The sequence below is a fragment of the Zootoca vivipara genome, chromosome 4 (assembly GCF_965207765.1).
Source record: "Zootoca vivipara chromosome 4, rZooViv2.hap1.1, whole genome shotgun sequence".
NCBI classification, from domain to species: Eukaryota; Metazoa; Chordata; class Lepidosauria; order Squamata; family Lacertidae; genus Zootoca; species Zootoca vivipara.
In genome coordinates, this window is record NC_142587.1 from 76,959,229 (window position 1) to 76,982,306 (window position 23,078).

Here is a 23,078-nt window from a genome sequence, read left to right on the forward strand (position 1 = left end):
TTGGGCCACTGTGGAGAGGACCAGGGGATGCTAATTGAAAATTGATATATCATTCTAAAATATTAATTTAATTAATATGTATTTTATTTCATGAAGTCTATAACGTGAATGTTTTATCCATAATCTTATTCTGAAGCTCCTGAACTTGTCATGCCTAATAAAGGTTATTGATTTGATTTGATTTGAATTGATGTGTACAGTTCACATATTGCACACACAGGTACAAAGACAGTACGGATGTGATATGTGAATAACTGTACAAGTGACTGTTAACGACTCTGAGTTATCTCCAATGCAATTTAGAGAAATGTAGATGGTCATAAGTTCCACTGAATACAATGGGTTTCAGGTACACAATTGAAGCTCTTGAATAATGCTCTTTGAGCTGAGTTGCAACCACATATTTTCTGCAAGGAAGGCCTAGATGGTAAACTTCCTGTCTGATCTTCACATTCCACCTTGCTTGTGGGCTTCACAAGATTTTGTAGGGATACTCAATGCACAAAATATCATCCACACCAGAAACTACCCTGTTTCTCATATTTTAAGACATACCCATAAAATAAGCCATAGCAGGATTTTTAAGCATTCAAGAAATATAAGCCATACCCCGAAAATAAGACATAGTGATAGGCGCAGCAGCAATGCTGGCTGTGGCAGGAGGAGGAAGAAAAAAATAAGACATCCCTTGAAAATAAGCCATAGTGTGTTTTTTTGAGGAAAAAATAAATATAAGACATGTCTTATAATATGAGAAACACGGTAGATGTTAGGGAGAAGAGTTCTAGCTGGAAGCATCTGCCCAGCCACTGTGGGAATTAAGATGGTAGATCAGATGGACCTTTGACCTGGTCTCTTCTTGCCTTCTCCTTTCTATATGGAGCAATGTATATAAATGTAAGAGTCATAGCAAACTGTGAGCTCCCACATGCACTTTAAAGATTTGTATTTCTCAGGGAGAAGTAGGCTTAATAAAAATAAATGCCATTATTCACAATGTTGAAATAGCCATGATTTATCTGTGAGTATGTGTCTGAAATTTTGGTATTGTTGGTGTAATAGATTGATTAACTTAAATGTTAGTATTTCCCATTATCTCAAGGCTGATCATGAGGACAATATTCTCTCTGTTTTAATTACTCAGCAGAGTCAACAGAAGTATAAGACTGTTTATCTTTTCCCCTGCCCTTTCATCAGAGAGATTTCTTAGCTCCCTAAATTAAATATAATTTTTGCTAGTGAGAACATCAGTAGAGGAGAAATACACCCTTTCTGCACATAAACACATTCATCCACATCAGATACTTGTCCCATTTTTCTTCTTCTTTGATTGTGCAGTACTTATTATCTTTTAGTGTCGATACTGTGTAAATTTTAGAGGATAAATGATCCGTTCACACTTACTCCTGTGAACGAAGTTAAAGATCTAGACAGAACGACTTAATATCCTGCTTTCATAATACTGTTTGATCTGGAGATACAGACTGTGTGGAAGCTTTCTATCTAACATGTTATCACTTATCTCTTAGAATAACTTCAGTTCCAAAGGGCTGGATAAGCCGTGTGATTTCAGCACTGATTCATAACAAACAGTCGCTTGGGATGCACTTAAAGAAAATGAGGTGATGTGCATTCCAATGACCCAGGTTGCAGAGTGACTTCCTGGTTGCAGGAAGTCCCTGAGTGACTGTAACATGAGTCAATGGATGGCCACCTAATGACCAGCATCCTTTTATACAGGAACAATAAGCACCAGTTTTTCCATGCATGCATACAACCAGGCCACACCATGTCCCATTTCATCTTCTGGGATATACTCTGTCGTCTTAGTCCTGGATAACACCTGGATAACACTTGCTGGGAATTAGTCAGGGTCACTCTGGTCAAAAACAAAACTCAATTCCAGGACCCCTGCTTGCAAGGAAGTCCAGGTTTTTTCCCCTGTCCTACCTCCTGAAGTGGTATGATACTGTACTGCTATAAATGTCCAGTACAGGCGTGAGCAGTGTTCCACATCAGAGGAAGAATTGGAAGCACAATCTACTGGTTGTTCTCACAATCCCTCTTCAGACCTTCCTGCTCAGATCTGGGCCAGGTCACATAGTGCCTCACATCCACCACACATACAAATTCAGAACACCTGGAGAGAACTTTCGGGATTCTGCTGTGGAAACGACCAGCATAGCAATTGTGTTTGTCATGTGAAATGTGGAGCTGCCCTTATTTAAAGAAATATCTGTTCGGCATTGAAGAAATCTCAGGTGGTTGAAAGTTACATTGAAATGGGCATAATCAGACATTGAAAGAAGACAGGGCATCTTTGTGAAGCAAAAAGCAATGCAAGATGCCCCCCACAATGAGAGACACCTGAAAGGCATTGCCTCTCAAGTTTCTTTTGCAGAAGAATTAGTGCAGCTTTGTTGGTTCTATTTAACAGTGAAACGTAAAGCATGTATGCTATGATGAATAATTGAAAACAAACAGCCTCCACTTTTGTGCAACAGATGATTTGTAAAGAACAAAGGTGCTCCTGTGAAAGCATTAATAATGCCAAAACTCCTCTAGTGTTGTCAGAGAAAATAAAAGGAATGAAAAGTTTCCGGATCTCTGGCAAGATTTTGATGGAGTAAACTTTTTCTTACCAGCCTTTGCAAACTTGGTGGCCTCCATCAGCCACAGGCAGGCAGCCACCAATGGATGATAGGAGTTAAAAATTCAAAGCATCTGGGAAAGCCTGGAGTAGAGCATATCATATCATGACAGAAGTAGTAGTAGTAGTAATAATAATAATAATAATAATAATAATAATAATAATTTATTTATTTATACCCTGCCCATCTGGCCGGGTCTCCCCAGCCACTCTGGGCGGCTTCCAACAAAAGAATAAAACACAACAATCTATTAAACATTAAAAGCCTCCCTTCAGATGTCTTCTAAAAGTCTGGTAGTTGTTTTCCTTTTTGACATCTGTTGGGAGGGCGTTCCACAGGGTAGGCGCCACCACCAAGTAGGCCCTCTGCCTATTTCCCTGCAACTTGGCTTCTTGCAACGAGGGAACCGCCAGAAGGCCCTCGGTGCTGGACCTCAGTGTCCGGGCAGAATGATGGAGGTGGAGACGCTCCTTCAGGTATACTGGACCGAGGTCATTTAGGGCTTTAAAGGTCAGCACCAAGTATTGTGTAGCTAAAAGTTCTAAGATTATAAAGGCCCCAGGCCTGTTATACACATGTATACTGTGTTGGGCACTGATTCAGCAAAATGCCGAGCCCACTATTCTATGTGTGTCTAATTTGTGGCCCCTTCCCCACCAATGCAGGAGTGGATGGCATAGAGGGGCAGATGTTGGCCTGCTTCCCTCCGGAAAACAGAGCTGCTTCCACTTAGTGGGGCAGTGGGGGAAGGTTGACAATGAAGTCACAAGATTAGCTCTACTAAAGCAGCAGCACCGCGCTTCCTGCCCAGATGCAGTTGGACTCCAATTCTCATCATCCTGGTTGAGCCTAATGGAGCTAAATTCCCAAAACGTCTGGAGGGCCATAGATTATCCACCTCTGCACTATATAGTAGCCAATACAGGATACGTTCAGTCCCAAACAGATGATCAGTGAGGGCACCAAACCCTCTGCTCCCCACCCTCCAAAGAGTCAACCACCACTTATGACAACAATCCGACTGGGGCTCTGTCTGTACAGTTCTGATTTTCTTTTCCACATCTCAATCAAGTATTACTTTTTTGTCTGCAGCAAGAAACATGGTTATAGAAGGCTTAAAATGCACAGACCTTAGCTGGATTGGAATATCAAGTGGATGTTTGCACTGACTGGCAGAAATAACATATAGTTAATCTAATCAAGGCTTGCTGTCAGATACAATTGATCGGTGGTGGTTATTTATGCCAACGTTCAATAGCTTTTAAATACATATTAGGCATAATTAACATATATAATTATTGACATTCTCTCAGGCCATACAATATCTCCCAAAGCAAAGGAAGTTTCATAGAACACCCAGAATAATAAAACTGTAGAGTTGGAAGGCACCCCCAAGGTCATCTAGCCCTGCCCCCTGCAATGCAGGAATCTCAGCTAAGGCATCCATGACAGATGACCATCCAAACTCTGCTTAAAAACCTCCAAGGAAGGAGAGCCCACCACCTACTAAGGGAGTCCGTCCCACTGTCTATAACAGCTCTTACCATTAGAAAGTTCTTCTGGAGAAAACAAGCTTGTTCCATCTTCCATGTAATGGCCCTTTAGATGTTTGAAGATGGCTATCATATCTCCACTCGGTCTCTTCTTTTTCCAAGCTAAATATACACAACTCCCTCAACTGTTCCTCATAAGGCTTGTTGAGCAGAGCACCATTCATTGGATGTGCCCAGTGATGGAAGGGAGAGGGCACTTTTTGCCAGCTCCCTTCCCTGAAACCCCCATCCACCTCCCCACAAAGGCTGCAATTGTGGGTTGTGGGGACAGCCCTGAACCATGTAGGACAATCTCCTGTAATCATATCTGTAATTGTTTTAACTGGATTTTTTTTAATATACAATGTTTTTAAACTGCTTTCATAGATGTAGTTGCTTTGGATAATTTTTTTTGGTATTGTGACATTGCTTTGAGAGGTTTTATAAGATGCAACTGATAGGTGGATGAGATAAACAAACTAACTTGCAACACACACACACACACACACACACACACACACACACACACACACACAGATATCCTTGATGTTTTGGACTATAGCTCCTCGGATCCCAAATCAGTGTCACCTTGTTGAGTCATCTTGATCCTTTTTTCTTTTGTATAAAGTGACCGACAAATGTAATAATTAATCAACACCACCACCATCATGGACTTTGCTGGTTTGGGGTGATGTGAGTCCAGAACATCTGGAGAACATAATGTTGGAGAAGGCTGGTACCAGACATAGTGAATGGGGCCTGCAGAGAGGAGTGAGGGAAGACGTGAATATTCCCAACCTATTCTGCCAGCAGGAGCCTCTGCTGTATCAAAAGCCTCCTAACAAATGGAAGAGACCTTCTGCTTAGAGAAAGGCAACTCGGGAGCTAAACCATAGTTCTTGTCCTATATCAAAGTCCCAACAAAAATGACGAGGCAGGGGGCAAAAGAAAGCACCGAGACTCATAATGCCTATCTACAGCCTTACAATCTCACTAATAAAGTGGGCCAGGGTACTATTAACCAGTGTGACTAGGACCTTGGAGACCAGGGTTCAAAATCCTACTCAGACATGAAGCTTACTGGATGCCTTTGGGTCAGTCACTTTCTCTTTGCAGGGCTGACTCGACAAAGAGGCAGACTGAGGCAGCTACCTCATTTGGCAGAGTCCAAAGGGCGCCTCCGTGGACCCACCACTGCAGCTGCCGGAGAAATGAGGAAACGTGGGTGTAGCAGTTTCAGGGTTCTAGCAAGATCTTGTGGCAGCCTCTGTGTAATTTTGCAGGGCTCTCACAAGATCTTGCCAGAACCCATAAGACACAGCCATGCGACACGAGTAAGCGAGTCTTTGGTGGAGGCCGCAAGGAGAGGATAGACACGGGTGCCTTGTGGTGTGTGTGCAGGGCAGCACCTTCCCAGCAAAGATGGGACAGGCCTCACCTACCTTCCAGGGTTGCTTTGAGGGAATTACCATCTGTGCTGCCTGGAGTTCCTTGTAGGAAAAGTAACATGTAAATGTAGTACATAATGTAGTAAATGTAGTACATAAACAAATAATATAGTATTTAAGATCAGTCACTCAGCCAGAGAGGTAGGTACCTTGTCATGAAGTTGAAAAGGACAGGATTTGGAATGCAGCATTCTCCTCCTAACAGTACGGATAAAAACGCAAACTAAGTGTTTCATCTAGTGAATTCCTTGAAACCTGCAAGAATTTGTTCATATCCTGATCTGAAGGCATCTCATATGGACCGTGTGATTCACTAATGAAACACCTTTTCCTTTGTAACTTTATTGCTGCTCTAATAATTAATCTTCTGGATGGGTTACATAGCAACAGACAGTAATTTTTATGTTGTTATTGTAAAGCTCACCAGCCAGTGTTACTTTTCTAGGGAAAGAGGTGCCAGACCTCACCACGAACCCCTCCCTTGTTCTCTTGTAATGGCAATGGCGTCCACCTGAGAGATGCCGGAACTGAGTTTCGGTGAGTTCTGGCTGAGAAAAAGCCCTGCTCATCACCCACATTAAGACATTTTGATGAAGTTGCCATACTGCTTCACAGTATAAAATTTCCACCAAAGAGGAAGATTTGCACTATATCCTTCTGTTGCTTTCTGTAGCATTACTGTGTGGGTCTGTCTACTCTGCCATATTGGCAACACAGCTGAGATCTGCTTACCACTGATACATAAAATGTCTCATTCACCATTTAAGACACAACGCCTGGCTTGACTTTCTAGAAGTTACACCTACGGCTCAGTTATACAGCTGCATATATAATGTTTTAAGTGTGTTTGTGGCAAATTCAAAAAATTAAAAAAAACCATTTTCACAGCATTTTTATATGTGTCTCGATTCCACCCTATGCTCAGTTGAATGGTGAGCACTCAAACCCCGGGGGCGGAGGAAGCACCCGGAGCAGCACCTGGGGGTGGGGGGCCGCCACACAGTGCACATGTGCAGCATCACCACGCATGAATCATGCACGCTACACAGCGGTGGCGGCAAACCGCTCCAGCGCCGCATGGGGGCGCCGCCGGGACCCTCTGCTCGCGGCTGCCCTCTGGATCCCGGCACCATCCACACGGCGCTGAAGCAGCGCCGCTTGGCTTGGGAGTCATGTGGGGCACGCCGAGTATCACCCCACTCCAGGGTGGCACACGGGGCGGCCTGCCCCCATTGCCCCCCTGCTACGTCAGTGCCCACACCTGATATCATTCTCAATGGAGTAAACATATTGTGATGTTTGACTGCTGTCGTTTTTGATGCTGTGGTGTCCCCCCCCCATATAAACCGTTTTGGCTATTATATTAAGATAAAAAGTGGGGTGTAAACTTTTAAAAAAGCCTTATAAGCCTTAAAATTCTATTGTTTATAAAATGAAACCTGTTAAACTAATAAATTGAAATGTTGCATGCACAATTTACCGGATATCTGCAAATTTCAAACGGATCTGATAAAAATGGCTGAAGGTACAGCAAATTAAGTGTGCTGAAAACAAATGCACTTAGTTTACCACTCTCCCCCAAGCTTTTGAAGAGGTGTATAAACTATTGGTATAAAGTACTGGTGTACATTATTTAGGCGTGTTGAGGAAAGTGATTCTTCATTGGTTTGCGAACTTCTGAGCAGAGGTTCAAAAGTTATCATGGCTTTTCTGCCTCATTAAAACCCATGTCAACAACTCCTGGCAAAATAAGGGTCTCCAGGCAGTGATCAAAATCTGATGTGAGAATTCTGTCGGTACAGCAGTGCAGCTGTGGCTCTATGGTCTATAGACGGCTCGGGGTTGGATAACTCCATACCTTCTAACATTTCTCCGATGAAAATAAGGACATCCTGAGGAAAATTGGGACATTCTGGGATCAAATCAGAAACTGGGACGGCTTCTCTAAATCAGGAATGTCCCTGGAAAATAGGGACACTTGGAGGGTCTGCAATGCTACTTCCTCTGTGAGCTGCCAGCCTTCCGAAAGCTTCAAAGGGAGGCTGAAGTTTGAAGCTGCTGAGTTGGAAATAATTTGCAAACTTGGCACTATGAAACTCTCACCCAGTAGACACTGGGAGTGGCTAGCTCATTACAGAAGGTCATTGTTCTTGAAGCCTTTGATTACGCTATTCATCTCACTATGCTTATTCATCATCGGCAGTTGCTAGTTGTGAGCAGGTCACATCTACTTTGACTGGATCTTGTATTCCTTTAAATGGATCTTGCATTCATGTGTGCTTTGCATAGTAACGTGATCCAAAAGTATTGCTTCCTCTTGCATTGCTTCATCATACGGTGAGACTGCCTTCACCCCACACATTCCATTGAGGATCGCCAGAGCACCTTTCCAGGAGGTGCACTGGTGATTTCCACCAGGGACGTGCGGGTTGAAGCATCTTTGCCTCACACATCCCTTTGGCGATCACCAGCTACTGTCATGACATTGAGTCATGACATCATGTCATCATGCCACACAGCCATGACATTACAGGGCAGGGCACACTGGGCAGCCATAGTGTGGGGCCCAAGTTGGCGCCCCTGCCCCAGAGCCAACACACCACAAGGGGCTGGCCTCAATGCTAGCAGCCTGAAGTGAATGGGCATAGGCTATGGGTATGAGAAATGGGCCTATGCTTCTCAGGTATATAACTTCAGAAATATAAGCCATTTTGCCTTTCTGAAAAATCCTATATTCTGTCTCCCTTTGCCCTACTAAGATACTGTCCCTATGAAAGTCAGCATTGCCTATGTTTACATAAAGCCACCTGGTTATAGAATGTCCGGGACGTTTAGTCATAGGAATAGGCCAAGCTGAAATTGCCTTGGACGCCTGCCCTTCAGGAGATGCAGGATCCAGGACAGAGGTAACTTAGTGTGTTGCAGTAACCCCGGATGTTCCCAAATAAGGTTGGGATGAGCTCTTCCAATACGGGGTAATCCCGGATGTCCCAAATATGGTGGGGGATGAGCTCTTCTAAGAAGGAGGAGATGAAATTCATAAATGGTAAACAGAATGGGCCTTGCCTTCACCGATTGGTAGTTCTTTGTTCTAGATGAGCCAATGTGATTGGTTGTTCTGTATGGCTGTATGGCTACCCAAAAGGTATGCATGTTTGAGATGTTCTGGGCTCGGCTTTAGGAAGTATCCTCTGAGCCATTGTTTGCTGTCAGCAAACAATAAAATATACTTTCCTTTTCTCTATTGCTGCGTGGCGAAGTTTCTTCAGTCTGCGTGGCGACCCTACAGCCTCTCCTCCTCCTCCTCACTCACTCCCCAGCAGATGCTATGAGCTGCCCAAGGGAGGAGGCTGGCAGCAGAGGGCACAGAGAGGCCACGGGATGCTCTCTTGCTGCCGTTTGGGACAAGTGCTGGTTCATCTTCCTCCGCGAGCTTGGAGGCAGCAGCACTGGCAGGGGAAATAGGGACATTCTGGGATCAAATCTGAAGTTGTGATGGATTTCATATTTCCAGGACTGTCCCTGGAAAATTGGGACACTTGGAGGGCATGTCCCTGTGTAACCAGAAATGTCAGGCCCAGAACAGATTATGCAAATGTATAATAGACCCCAGGGTTTGGTCTGATAGGATACGATTGTGGTGTTGCTTTTTTTTGTAGTATTTGAAGCAGACTCAGTGAGAATAGCTCTGATAAAGTTTTAGAGGTATACTCAACAATTTGTTTACTCAACTAAAGGTAAGCTCAGAGGGCTTTTTGGTTGTCTTACATTTTTGAGAATATAGTCAGTAAAACAGAAAGGCTGTAGCTCAGTGGAAGAGCATCTGCTTGGCATACAGAAGGCCCAGGTACAATCCCCGACATCTGCAAAGTAGTGCAGGGAATGTCCCCTGTCTGGAGTTGCTATTGGTGAGAATAGGCAATGCTGAGCTAGATGGCCAAATGGTTTGGCTCAGCAAAAAGAAGCTTCCTGTGTTCCTACAATACTATGTATTACCATGCGGGAGTGGGTGGCGCTGTGGTCTAAGCCACTGAGCCTCCAGGGCTTGCTGATCAGAAGGTTGGCGGTTTGAATCCACAGGGTGATCTGGCAGAGGATCCCAGCTCCTGCCAACCTAGCAGTTCAAAAGCACTGGATTCTGTTCCCTGTGTTGACCTGTTGAGGCTTGTTCAGGCGTCACACAGAAATTCCCATCTCACCCCAAGACTTCAGCTGCAATGCTTTCATCTCACATTTCTGGGATGCAGCTCACTGCAGCAAAATCAGATCCCCTCGTCTGCCTGGCAAACTCATTACTGTTTTGTAAATATGTATTTTTTTTTGAAAAATAAATAAATAAAGTCAGGCACATTCAATTTGGTTTAATAGCTTTTGTAATTTACTTGATGCAGAAACATACGCCTTAAATATCTCTAAAATAGTTTAAGAGAAGTGACAAAGCCAGACAGTTGGGCGTTCCATGGCTTGAAATGCTCTTTGCTCATAGCATTTGTTGCAAAATATGCAACTCTGGGTAGCTGGGGATCAGAACACGCTCTGCAGTTTTTCGTTCCCTGCTTTGTGAGCTTTGGGCCTCCTGATCTGCTAAATGAGCTTTGCTGATAAACAGGGTGTTACAGCACGATCCCGAGGCTCTGTTTCAACTGCAGCAATGAAAAAAGTAGTACAGGACATGCCAAAGAGGATAAATCTACATCCAATATTTTGCAAATAGGGCAGAGCCTGGAAGATCTGCCCCACTCAATATTTAAAACTGCCAGTATCACCTTAGGTTGAACTGCTATATCCTGCTACTTGGGGCTAAACACCACTGAAGTGAATGGAACGTGTTTTTGAGTAGATGGGATTGTACAGAGATGTACAATTCTTTGAGCTCTTTTATTTTGGGGCCCTACTCTATAAATCTGCCTTCCAGGAATCTTTGTGCAGTGCCAATAAATATATCAGCCCGTCTTTCTCCCCACTTCCCCCAATGGTTCAGCCTCTGAAAGGGAGGGGGGAAAGCACTTTCTTCATTCCTGGATCTTGGATTACATGAAAACCTGTTGTTGTTGTTTAGTCGTTTAGTCGTGTCCGACTCTTCGTGACCCCATGGACCATAGCACGCCAGGCACTCCTGTCTTGCACTGCCTCCCGTAGTTTGGTCAAACTCATGTTCGTAGCTTCGAGAACACTGTCCAACCATCTTGTCCTCTGTCATCCCCTTCTCCTAGTGCCCTCAATCTTTCCCAACATCAGGGTCTTTTCCAAGGATTCTTCTCTTCTCATGAGGTGGCCAAAGTATTGGAGCCTCAGCTTCACGATCTGTCCTTCCAGGGAGCACTCAGGGCTGATTTCCTTAAGAATTGATAGGTTTGATCTTCTAGCAGTCCATGGGACTCTCAAGAGTCTCCTCCAGCACCATAATTCAAAAGCATCAATTCATCGGCGATCAGCCTTCTTTATGGTCCAGCTCTCACTTCCATACATCACTACTGGGAAAACCATAGCTTTAACTATACGGACCTTTGTCGGCAAGGTGATGTCTCTGCTTTTTAAGATGCTGTCTAGGTTTGTCATTGCTTTTCTCCCAAGAAGCAGGCGTCTTTTAATTTCGTGACTGCTGTCACCATCTGCAGTGATCAAGGAGCCCAAGAAAGTAAAATCTCTCACTGCCTCCATTTCTTCCCCTTCTATTTCCCAGGAGGTGATGGGACCAGTGGCCATGATCTTGGTTTTTTTGATGTTCAGCTTCAGACCATATTTTGCGCTCTCCTCTTTCACCCTCATTAAAAGGCTCTTTAATTCCTCCTCACTTTCTGCCATCAAGGTTGTGTCATCTGCATATCTGAGGTTGTTGATATTTCTTCCGGCAATCTTAATTCCTGCTTGGGATTCATCTAGTCCAGCCTTTCGCATGATGAATTCTGCATATAAGTTAAATAAGCAGGGAGACAATATACAACCTTGTCGTAATCCTTTCCCAATTTTGAACCAATCAGTTGTTCCATATCCAGTTCTAACTGTAGCTTCTTGTCCCACATAGAGATTTCTCAGGAGACAGATGAGGTGATCAGGCACTCCCATTTCTTTAAGAACTTGCCATAGTTTGCTGTGGTCGACACAGTCAAAGGCTTTTGCATAGTCAATGAAGCAGAAGTAGACGTTTTTCTGGAACTCTCTAGCTTTCTCCATAATCCAGCGCATGTTTGCTATTTGGTCTCTGGTTCCTCTGCCCTTTCGAAATCCAGCTTGCACTTCTGGGAGTTCTCGGTCCACATACTGCCTAAGCCTGCCTTGTAGAATTTTAAGCATAACCTTGCTAGCGTGTGAAATGAGCGCAATTGTGCGGTAGTTGGAGCATTCTTTGGCACTGCCCTTCTTTGGAATTGGGATGTAGACTGATCTTCTCCAATCCTCTGGCCATTGCTGAGTTTTCCAAACTAGCTGGCATATTGGGTGTAGCACCTTAACAGCATCATCTTTTAAAATTTTAAATAGTTCAGCTGGAATATCATCACTTCCACTGGCTTTGTTATTAGCAGTGCTTTCTAAGGCCCATTTGACTTCACTCTCCAAGATGTCTGGCTCAAGGTCAGCAACCACACTACCTGGGGTGTACGAGACCTCCATATCTTTCTGGTATAATTCCTCTGTGTATTCTTGCCACCTCTTCTTGATGTCTTCTGCTTCTGTTAGGTCCTTACCACTTTTGTCCTTGATTATGGTAATCTTTGTACGAAATGTTCCTTTCATATCTCCAATTTTCTTGAACAGATCTCTGGTTTTCCCCATTCTATTGTTTTCCTCTATTTCTTTGCATTGCTCATTTAAGAAGACCCTCTTATCTCTCCTTGCTGTTTTTTGGAAATCTGCATTCAGTTTCCTGTATCTTTCCCTATCTCCCTTGCATTTTGCTTGCCTCCTCTCCTCCGCTATTCGTAAGGCCTCGTTGGACAGCCATTTTGCCTTCTTGCATTTCCTTTTCCTTGGGATGGTTTTCGTTGCTGCCTCCTGTATAATGTTACGAGCCTCCATCCATAGTTCTTCAGGCACTCTGTCCACCAAATCTAAATCCTTAAACCTGTTCCTCACTTCCACTGTGTATTCATAAGGGATTTGATTCAGATTGTATCTTACTGGCCCAGTGGTTTTTCCAGCGTCATAACTTTTATATGCCTGTTGTCTTTGTCCATGGAGTTTTCTTGGCAGGGATACTGGAGTGGCTTGCCAGTTCCTTCTCCAGGTGGATCACGTTTAGTCAAAACTCTCCACTATGACCTGTCCATCTTGGGTGGCCCTGCATGGCATAGCTCATAGCTTCTCTGAGTTATTCAAGCCCCTTCGCCACGACAAGGCATTGATCCATGAAGGGGACATGAAAACCTACCTGTTATTAACAACTGACCATGCCTTCTCATTTGCTACATCATATTTGAATTTGCCTGTTGCTGAAATTTGAGAAGAAGAAGCCTTCATCAGTTCCAGCTAGGGGTCGGGGTGTGGGTGGACTAGATTCAGTTCTTATTTAAAGCCAGATCTATCAACTGTGCACTTTCTGAAACAATTTGAGAACCAAGGCACATCTTTCTGTCAAAATTAAATTCTCCAACCACTGTTTACAAAAAAGAGAGAGGTGTATATTAAGGTAAGGTATGCATAAAAATGAATAGTTACAGGTAGGTAGCCGTGTTGGTCTGACATAGTCGAAACAAAACAAAAAAATTCCTTCCAGCAGCACCTTAAAGACCAACTAAGTTTTTATTTTGGTATGAGCTTTCGTGTGCATGCACACTTCTGCTTCAGTGTATCTGAAGAAGTGTGCATGCACACGAAAGCTCATACCAAAACAAAAACTTAGTTGGTCTTTAAGGTGCTGCTGGAAGGATTTTTTTATATATATAAAAATGAATAGGTTGCTAAAAGGAACATTCAAAAATGCATTATATTATGGGAAATGCTTGCAAAAATGCGTGTATTAGTCAAAACAGCATACAAAATGGGTTCATTAGGAGAAACTCACACTAAAATGCTGCAGAATTTTTGTGAGCACTAAAAGAAAAGAAAAGAGAAAAATTCTGCAGAAAGGTGGAGAACTGAATTTAAGATTGGAAAGATGAGAAACTGAGAGAGACAGAACTGACAGATCTTTCCACCCCTAGTTCCAGCCCTAGGTACAAGCTTGACAGGGCTACTTCTGAAACATAGCAACACAGCTGATGCTGAAACATTTGGGCTGATGATTTGAGCAGCTACGGTTGAGCAGCAAGACACAAGGCTTGCTCACTGGTGTGTGAAAATCTGTTTAGATCAGCAAAACACAACTTGATCTAATCTGTAGATTTTACCTTAGAAATAAAGCAATGTGCAATCAACAGAAAGCATCTTGAGAGGAAGTTGGAATAACAGATCTCTGAGTGTGCAGAAAATGTTCTATGGCATTATCTGTGAAGCAATACCTTTCCCTTAAATTAAGTCCATTATTGCTACCCTTCAGCAGTGTGGGATCATGATAGTGACTAGTCAGGTCTGGGTTTCCCACTTCACCACAAAAGAAAAGGTGCAAGCCAACTGTCTGGGATCTGCTTACCTTATGGCCTTCCAATTCTGCTCAACATGCAGCAATCCATGGTTGGAAGGGCATATAATTAAATGGAGTGAATAATTCATTCTCCATACTTCACGTCTGAATTATTTATCGCATTGCCATGCTAGTGCTCCATCACTTTCTTCCGATAGGTCCATGGATAATTGCAAAAGGGGAAAATAACAACGCCAAAGAGGAAATAACAATGACTACTCAGAGTATACAGTATGAATAGAAAATGAACATGAGTTGGGCCCATTTCATCAGAGAGAAATTAAAGGCAGAGTTCTGACATGGTGCCAATTTTGCTTCCATCCCCTCCCCCAACCCGCAATAGATTAGCTAAAGAGGGGAGGAAGAGAAGGGAAAGGGAAATTACCCTGTGCTTTTCTACTTAGAAGAGAGTCCCACGGAATTCAGTGAGCTTTTACACTCCTGTAAATATGTGTGGGATGCGGGTGGTGCTGTGGGTTAAACCACAGAGCCTGGGGCTTGCCAATCAGAAGGTCGGTGGTTCAAATCCCCGTGACAGGGTGAGCTCCTGTTGCTCGGTCCCAGCTCCTGCCAACCTAGCAGTTCGCAAGCACGTCAAAGTGGAAGTAGATAAATAGGTACCGCTACGGCGGGAAGGTAAACGCCGTTTCCGTGCGCTGCTCTGGTTCACCAGAAGCGGCTTAGTTATGCTGGCCGGAAACTGTACACTGGCTCCCTCGGTCAGTAAAGTGAGATGAGCGCTGCAACCCCAGAGTCATCCGCGACTAGACCTAATGGTCTGGGGTCCCTTTACCTTTAAATATGTGCAGGACTGTAGTCTAAACAGATCTACAGCTTAGCGAACAGCATCCAGCATTCTGGTGTTTCTTTCGACACAGAACCCGTCAATCATGATGGGAAGGGGAGGCACTTATGAAAATATAAAAGCCAGAGATGAAGGCTGCTGCCTTACCCAGCTGAGTTCTTCCTCCTTGGAAAATCATCCTTTTGCAGGTTCCTGTTGGGATGTGCTTTGTTTTTAGCTTTCTCTTTTTCCAAAAATCTTTTTCATTCAGTACCTTTTACAATTAAATGTTTGCAATCCATTACACACTGTCCTTCCCTACCTTTCCTGTTTGTTTGGGTAAACTTATTTGCATTATATAACTGAGAGGTATTAGTTAGTAGTTAGTCCGATCTCTATGGATCTCTGTCTGTGTGCCTTTTACAGACCCTTCTGTCTGTTTGAAATTTGATAGGTCTGCTCCTTTGGAGGAAGAGCAGAATATTTAAAAATTTCATGTCCATTGGAAATACCGAAGTTACAGATAGCAGAAAAATTGTGGGGTCTCTCATGGAAAGCGATGGGAAATGAAAATCAATGGGAATAATGAAAAGGAATGAAATAATGATGGGAACAACTATGAATCACCGAACCAATAAGTTTTTCATAACAACAACAAATGGAGTAACAAAATGGAGGGGGGGGAGGGAATCATTGCATGCCCTTATCCAAATGGAGATCCGGAGATATGATTGTGCTAACGCCTAAACATTTTCTTAACAGTTGCTTTCGCAACACTTTCATTGGCTATCACCTTCACTTTGGTGCTTTCAGGACAGGATTTTGAGAGAGAAGCCCAGAGCTCCCTGCCCCCGTATTTCAAAGGAAGTGTAGGAGCATACATTACCATCAAAAGAGGGATTGTTCTGATGATAAGAGCATTAAATACAGGATCTGAAATTGCCAAACTGCGCCACTGATCACTTTAGCACTGCATTGTTGGGCACGTTGATTTGCATTATGAAGTGCAATTATGCAACTGCAAATTGCTCCTAATGTGCAAACAATTCTAGCTGTCACAGCTTTAAAAGTGACATCGTTTAGTTACCATCAAATTGCAGAGAGGAGAGCCTCTCCTGTTCCCATTGCTTTATTCCTAGAGTCAGGATAAATGTTAGATTCTTAGTGCAAGGGATTTCATATTTTCCTGCTTGATTTCTATGAACAAATCAGTGAGCCAAAGAGTTTGAAAACAAACAGAGGGAAGAGTTCCCCAATACCCGCACTGTACATGTGTCCAACATTGGTGCTGATTGTGGCAGGAACCATCAGCTGGTCAAATTTCCATGAATCATTGATGTAGCCAGCAGCTGCAGGAGCAATGTAGAATAACACACTTTGCATTTGCCAGCTGCTGAAATCCTTTTGTCTTTCTGGCTCATCACATGGTCAATATTCGTCCATCCAGATCCCCATTTAATGAATACCTCTATCAGTGCAATGCGAAATGTCACAGGGGCCGGAGTGGGCTACTTCAGAGTAACGACTCTACACAGCTCTGCATTTTATTCTTTTATTGGTGCTGCGTATTTACAGTGCTGAAGTCATTGCTATTTACAAGGAGCTATGTGTTCAGTCGGGTTCAGAACCTCCGAATGGCTTTTGGCGCGTCTTTCTCCAACACAAAAGCCTGGGTAGACCCATCCTCTTTCCCCTCCTCTTTCTGCGCAATTCCGGAGTTGGGGGGATGGGTCTCCCCCCCTTATTTGCCCCTTCCTGTCCCACCGGGGACCCTGGCTCCGCTACCTTGCCTGAGCCTCGGACACGACTTCCTGCTTCCCCACTGGAATCGGAACTCTCTCTGCTTTCCCCTGTGCTCGGGGATGGGCTTGAACTCAGGAGGGGAGGGACTTCGCGATATCCCCTGTCCCTCACATCCACCCCCCTCCCAAGCTCCCCTTCTCCCCTCCCCAGGTCCCCCCCAGGTGTCGGTGACGACTGGAAGCCTAAGAACTCAGTACTTTCCGAGCCCGTTGGTGTGAACACCTCCCCCCAGTCCTGCGAGCCCCCCCTTTCCGCCTGGGAGGACTGGAATCCCAAAAAGTCCGTGGCGTCAGAGCTGGTGGGGGTAAAAATGTGCTGCCAGTCTGCTTCTTCCTCTGACTGGGTGGATCTCGGCGACGCCCATACTTCTTCCTCTGGTTCCTCAAACTCCGCTTCCCATCCCCATGGTGAACTGCTCTCCAGTACTTCCTCCCCCTCCCCCTCCCCCTCCCTTTCCATGTGCCAGGGCTTGGGTCTGTGGGGAAAGAGGGCGTGAAATTCTTCCACCAAGAATTCCTCCTGTATCTGAGTGGCTGGGACCCATTCATTCTGGGAAGGCGGGGCATCCTCCCATGCCATGAGGTACTCCAGGCCCTCCACCCCTCTCCGTGAATCAAGGATGGCCGTGGCCTCATTGAGTTGCTCCCTGCCTTCCCTCTCCCCCCCTCCCTCGGGGGTTTGTTCGCTGTCTCGGAGCCTGCTGCTTTCCCTGTACGGCGACAGCAGCGATCTATGAAACACTGGATGCACCCTCATGTCCTCTGGTAGTGCCAATCTGAAGGCCACCGGATTGACCTGTTGCGTGACCGTGAAGGGGCCCAGCCGTCTGGGCGCCAGCTTTTTGCACCTCCCTCTAATGGGAAGGCCCTCCGAGGACAACCAAACCTTGTCCCCCACCCTGATGACCTCCCCTTGTCGCCTGTGGCGATCTGCCCCCTTCTTGTACGCTTCCTTGGCCCTCTCCAAGTGTTCTCTGAGCTGCTGGTGCACCGTCTCCAGTTCCTCTGCCCAATCCTCTGCCAGTGGGCCCTCCTCCTCCTCCTCCCCCTCCCTCTCCGGGAAAGATCTGAGGTCGCGCCCATAATTGGCCTTAAAGGGCGACACCCCTGTGGAGACGTGCACTGCATTATTGTAGGCAAATTCTGCCAGTGGCAGGCGATCCACCCAGTCCGTTTGTCTCTGGCTGACGTAGCATCTTAGGTACTGCTGCAGAATGGCGTTGACCCTCTCCGCCTGTCCATTGGTCTGCGGGTGTCTCGCCGTCGATAAGCTGACCTCCACCTGCAGGAGGTTCATGAGCCGCCTCCAGAACCTGGAAACAAATTGGCGGCCACGATCCGAAATAACCCTTAAAGGTAATCCATGCAGTCTGAATACGTGGTCAACAAACAGTTTGGCTGTCTCTTCTGCAGAGACCGCCCTGGCACACGGTATAAAGTGGCACATTTTGGACATAAGGTCCACCACCACCAACACTGCGGTCTTGCCCTTGGACGCCGGCAGGTCCGTGATGAAGTCCATGGACACCACTTCCCACGGCCTGTGTGGTGTGGCTAAGGGCTCCAGCAATCCTGCTGGGGCTGCTCTGACTACCTTTGACCGCTGGCAGGTGTCACAGCCCCGTACATAGTCTCTAACATCTTCCCGCACCCCTGGCCACCAGAAGTGTCTCATGACTAGGTGAGCGGTTTTGTCCCTTCCAAAATGACCCGCCGTTGGGTTGTCGTGCATCTGCTTGAGGACCTTACGTCTAAGCTGGGTGGTGGGCAGGTACAGTGCCCCCTTGTAGAAAAGCAGCCCCCTGCGTTCTGCAAAGTCTTTTGCCTGCTCCCTCCCCCCTCTCAGTTCTCTGAAGATGCGGGTGGCAAACACATCAGCTGCTGTCAGTGCTGTGAGTTCTGCCTCGCTCACCACTGCTGCTCCGCAGGACCATGCTGATGGGGGGAAGATGTGCCTGGGTGCTGGTGGCAACTCCTGCTCCATGTACTCTGGTTTGCGGGAGAGGGCATCCGCCCTGACATTCTGCTCCCCCGGGATGTAGTGGATGGAGAAGTTGAAGTTCGAGAAGAACTCTGCCCACCGTATCTGCCGCTGGTTGAGCACCCTGGCTGTTCTCCAGAACTCCAGGTTCTTGTGGTCTGTGCACACCTGGATGGGGTGCTTGGCGCCCACCAGGAAGTGTCGCCAGTGCTGGAAAGCAGCGTGGATCGCAAGAAGTTCCCTATCAAACACTGTGTAGTTGCGCTCTGGTTGGGTCAGCTTTCTGGAGAAGAAGGCACAGGGTCTCCACTCTCTGTTGGCATCCAGTTGCAGCAAAATGGCGCCCAAAGCCCTGTCTGAAGCATCTGTCTCCACGCGTAGGGGCGCATCCTGCACCACGTGGAACAGGTTTTGGTCTGACGCGAACACCCTCTTGAGGCTTTCGAACACTGCTTGCGCTTCTGGTGTCCACCTGAACTTCTGCTTGCCTCTCAGGCAGTCCGTGATGGGAGCCGTAACCCTCGAGAAGTTCTTGATGAATTTCCTGTAGAAGTTGGCGAAGCCTAGGAGGCGTTGGGCATCTTTGCGCGTCCTGGGGCTGTGCCAGTCCAGGATGGCCTGCACCTTGTCCTTGTCCATCGCCAGCCCCTTGTCTGACAGTTTGTAGCCCAGGAAGTCTACTTCCCTGGTGTGAAACTTGCACTTCTCCAGCTTCACATACAGGTGGTTCTCCTTCAGGCGCTGCAACACCTCCCTGACATCCTTCACATGTTGCACTGGGTCATTGGAATAGATAAGGATGTCATCCAGGAAGACCAAGCAGTTCTTGAAGAGGAGGGACCCCAGGACGTGGTGCATGAAGGCCTGGAAGCATGCTGAGCCCCCTTGCAACCCGAAGGGCATCACCAGATATTCAAAAGAGCCCAGAGGCGTGAACATCGTGGTTTTCCACTCATCGCCTTCCCGGATCCTGATCAAGTTGTACGCCCCCCTCAGGTCTAGCTTGGTGAAAATCTTGCCCCTGCGTGCTGCTGTCAGGAGATCGTCCACTCTGGGCATGGGGAAAGCCACTGGCTCTGTTACTGAATTGAGCCGTCTAAAATCCACCACAAGACGGCGCTGTTGCGTGTCTTTCTTGTCCACCCAGAAGACCGGGCTGCCCCCTGCTGCCTTGCTTTCTCTGATGAACCCCCGTTTGAGGTTCTTGTCTATAAATGCACGCAGATCCTCCAGTTCCTGATCTGACATGGCGTACAGCTTGGCTGGGGGTATCGTTGCCCCTGGCACCAGGTTGATCTGGCAGTCGAAAGACCTGTGTGGGGGTAGGTGGTCGGACTCCGCTTCGCTGAAGACCTCCTGCAGGTCCCAGTATGGTTTGGGTATCGCCTCACCCCCCTTGACGTGCATGGTGGCCACCGTGGCTATTGGAGGCCCCTCCCCTGGTTGGTGCTGCATGCAATGTTCCAGACAAAAGTCCGACCCAAACGTGATGCATCTCTGGTGCCAACTGATGGAGGGGTCGTGGCGCGCCAGCCAGCTCATGCCCAAGACGATGGGGGGGTCTGAGATGGTGGTGACGTTGAATGCCAGTGTCTCTGAGTGTCTCCCCACCGTCATTCTCATGGGGGGGGTCTGGTGGGTGATGGCCCCTCCCAGCAACTCCCTGCCGTCAATGGTGCAGGGGAAAGTCCAGCTGCAGAAGCTGGATCTTGTGCTCTTCTGCAAAGTTTCTCGAGAAGAAGTTAGCTGATGCACCACTGTCAATTAAGGCGAGGACCGTCAGGGGATAGCCATTTGGGAGCGTTAGCGTCACTTCTAGAACCACTCCTGCTCTGGGAGGGGTGGGCTGGCTCTGCTCCGCGCTGTGCGGGTGGGCGGGCTGGGGCTGTTGTCTGCTGACTGCGCCTGGCTGCTGCCCCTTGTCTCCTGCAACCAGGCTTTCCCGTTTCCCTGCTGTGGTGCTGCGTCAGTGGGGGAGGGCACAACCGTTCCCGCCTTTCCTTGCCACTCCCTGCGATGTGGGCAGTCTCTGACGAGATGCTGGGGGGAGTTGCAGAGAAAGCAATTCCCGCCCCTTCCCTCCTTGCGTCTTGGCGCCGCTGGGGTTTGAAAAGCCCGCGCGCGTGCGCTATCAATTTGCATGGGTTCCTGGTCCTGGCTGGCCCCTGGCATGGCGTGAGATGGCTGTTGGGGGAGTGGCTTCTCCTGCGACCGTGGGAACCAAGCCCGCTTTGCGCGCGTTGCTTGCTTGTCGTTCCACCGGGATTCCTGTCTCACCCCCACCGCCAGAGCCGCTTTGCTCAGCTGATCCATATTACTGGGCTTTGGACCTCTCGAGAGCTCATCTTTCACATCCTCATTCAACCCCAGGTAGAACGCTGCTTCCATCGGAGGCGAGTGCAGTTCCCACCCCAGTCTGTGCACTAGCATGGTGAATCTCGCCCAATATTCGCGAACTGTCATTGTTCTTTGCCTTAAATTATGCAGTTCCTCCTTAGTCTGGTCCATATGGCTATCTGACGCATACATAGTTTTTAAAGCCTCTAGAAATAGTTTGACATTCTTCATGCAAGGATTTTTTGTCGCGATTAACGGTCTTAGTCACTCCCTGGCTGCCCCTGTAAGGTGTTCCACAATAAACGCTACCCTGTGCTCATCATCAGGGAACTCATCATGGTGCAGCTCAAGAGCATACACGATCTCAGTCTCAAAGCCATGATATTCCCTCGGGTCTCCATTGAACTTGCTTACTAGGGTCCCCGCTCTCCTTCCTGGCAGCACTTGGAGTTGGGGGGGCCCCTCCCGCCTTGTTTTCCTCGGCATCCAACTTGTTTTGGAGTTCTACCGCCACCGCCCTTAATTGCTGCTCTTTTTCCTGAAGCGCTCTCACCTGTTCCGCAAGTTGTAGCCGGTCCTCCTGGACCTTCTTGGTTTCTTCTTTAGCTGCCTTTAATTCCCCCTGTGCCTGCAGCGCCAGTTGCTGCAGGTCCTGTTGGGCTTTCTCCGCGATCTGCCGCCATTTCTCCGCCTCTGACGCACTCATCCCGGCAACTCCAAAGTAGCCCAAAAAAAGATTCGGAGGTTGCTGTCACAGGGGCCGGAGCGGGCTACTTCAGAGTAACGACTCTACACAGCTCTGCATTTTATTCTTTTATTGGTGCTGCGTATTTACAGTGCTGAAGTCATTGCTATTTACAAGGAGCTATGTGTTCAGTCGGGTTCAGAACCTCCGAATGGCTTTTGGCGCGTCTTTCTCCAACACAAAAGCCTGGGTAGACCCATCCTCTTTCCCCTCCTCTTTCTGCGCAATTCCGGAGTTGGGGGGATGGGTCTCCCCCCCTTATTTGCCCCTTCCTGTCCCACCGGGGACCCTGGCTCCGCTACCTTGCCTGAGCCTCGGACACGACTTCCTGCTTCCCCACTGGAATCGGAACTCTCTCTGCTTTCCCCTGTGCTCGGGGATGGGCTTGAACTCAGGAGGGGAGGGACTTCGCGATATCCCCTGTCCCTCACACGAAAATATTAAAAACAAAAACAAAAAAAAGCACACAGAGATAGATGGCTCTATCTATCATGCTTTGTGTGGAGCTAACCTGGTATCTGGAATGGAAGCTGCAACTAGTGCAGAATGCAGTGGCCAGGCTGATCAATTACTGGCAACATGTTACTCCTCTCCTGAGAGAGTTGTACCACCGGTAGTTGCCAGCTAACTACTGGGCTAGGTTCAAGGTTCTTGTGCTAATTCACACAGCTCAACAACTTGGGCCTAGCATAAGTTTTAAAAGGCCATCTGATTCCTTATGCTCTGCCTCTGTCACTGCGATCCTCTGATCAGGGACAGACCTTGGTAATATGCTACTCTGTGTAATATGCTACACCCTCCCCACAGCCCTCATAGCATCAACTTAAGCCAGGCTTTGGGGCGGAGGCCGGAGGCTCTGGTAGGGTCCTTGCTTGGCTTTGGGTAAGAGGCAGGGGGACTCAAGGACCCTGCCAGAGCCCTCACACCTCCTTCCTGATTGTTCTCTCTGCTTTGGGATTTCCGTTGGGTGGTTATGCACTTTGCTGATCCTCAAATGTCTTTTTCATTCACAGCAAGTCTCTCTGAAGTCCGTGGGACTTCCTTCCTAGTAAACATGCTTAGGATTGCAGCCTTGTGAAACATTCCACTGGAAAGCCCCCCTGCATATAATTTACTGAAATGTATAGAAACTGCACATTGAATGGTTTCTTGTACAGTAGAACTAGCCGGTGGATTATGCCCTCAGAATGCAAACTTTCACCAAGGAAATGGGCTATCCCCTCCTCATGTAATCCCCA